Source organism: Nomia melanderi, unplaced genomic scaffold, assembly GCF_051020985.1.
Source record: "Nomia melanderi isolate GNS246 unplaced genomic scaffold, iyNomMela1 scaffold0014, whole genome shotgun sequence".
Lineage (NCBI taxonomy): Eukaryota > Metazoa > Arthropoda > Insecta > Hymenoptera > Halictidae > Nomia > Nomia melanderi.
This window is the reverse complement of record NW_027475130.1, coordinates 1,309,306-1,310,260: the sequence shown is the minus strand read 5'-3', so window position 1 is coordinate 1,310,260 and position 955 is coordinate 1,309,306.

Sequence of the window (955 nt, the reverse complement as noted above, 5' to 3'; positions counted from 1 at the left end):
TTTCCCCTGACCCTGAGTGTCCGGCCCCATGAGACGGTGGTTTTCTCGGCCCCTGGTAGTCCGAGGTCGTTCCCGCTGCCCAGATTCATGCGCCAGGGCCTCCTACAGACTATGCATTTTGATTTATTGCGCTATCTCTAATACTGCCCGAGATATCACCAGATATATATTGGATTTTTCCCAGACCCTGACAGTCCGGCCCCTTGAGACAGGTGATTTTCTCGGCCCCTGGTGGTCCGATGTCGTTCCCGCTGCACAGATTCATGCGCCAGCGCCTTCTACAGACAATGCACTTTGATTTATTGCGCTATCTGTAATAGCTCCCGAGATATCACCAGATATATACTGGATTTTTCCCTGACCCCGAGTGTTCCGCCCAATGTGTCGGAGGTTTTCTCGGCCCCTGGTGGTCCGAGGTCGTTCCCGCTGCACAGAATCATGCACCAGGGCCCACCGCAGATGATTTACTTTGATTTATTGCGCTATCTCTAATAGCACCCGAGATATCACCAGATATATATTGGATTTTTCCCTGACCCTGAGTGTCCGGCCCCATGAGACGGTGCTTGTCTCGGCCCCTGGCGGTCCGAGGTCGTTCCCGCTGCACAGATGCATGCGCCAGGACCTCCTGCAAATAATTCACTTTGGTTTATTGCGCTATCTCTAGTAGCACCCGAGATATCACCAGATATATATTGGATTTTTCCCTGACCCTGAGTGTCCGGCCCCATGAGACGGTGGTTTTCTTGGCCCCTGGTGGTCCGAGGTCGTTCCCGCTGCACAGATTCATGAGCCAGGGCCTCCTGCAGATAATTCACTTTGGTTTATTGCGCTATCTCTAGTAGCACCCGAGATATCACCAGATATATATTGGATTTTTCCCTGACCCTGAGTGTCCGGCCCCATGAGACGGTGGTTTTCTTGGCCCCTGGTGGTCCGAGGTCGTTCCCGCTTC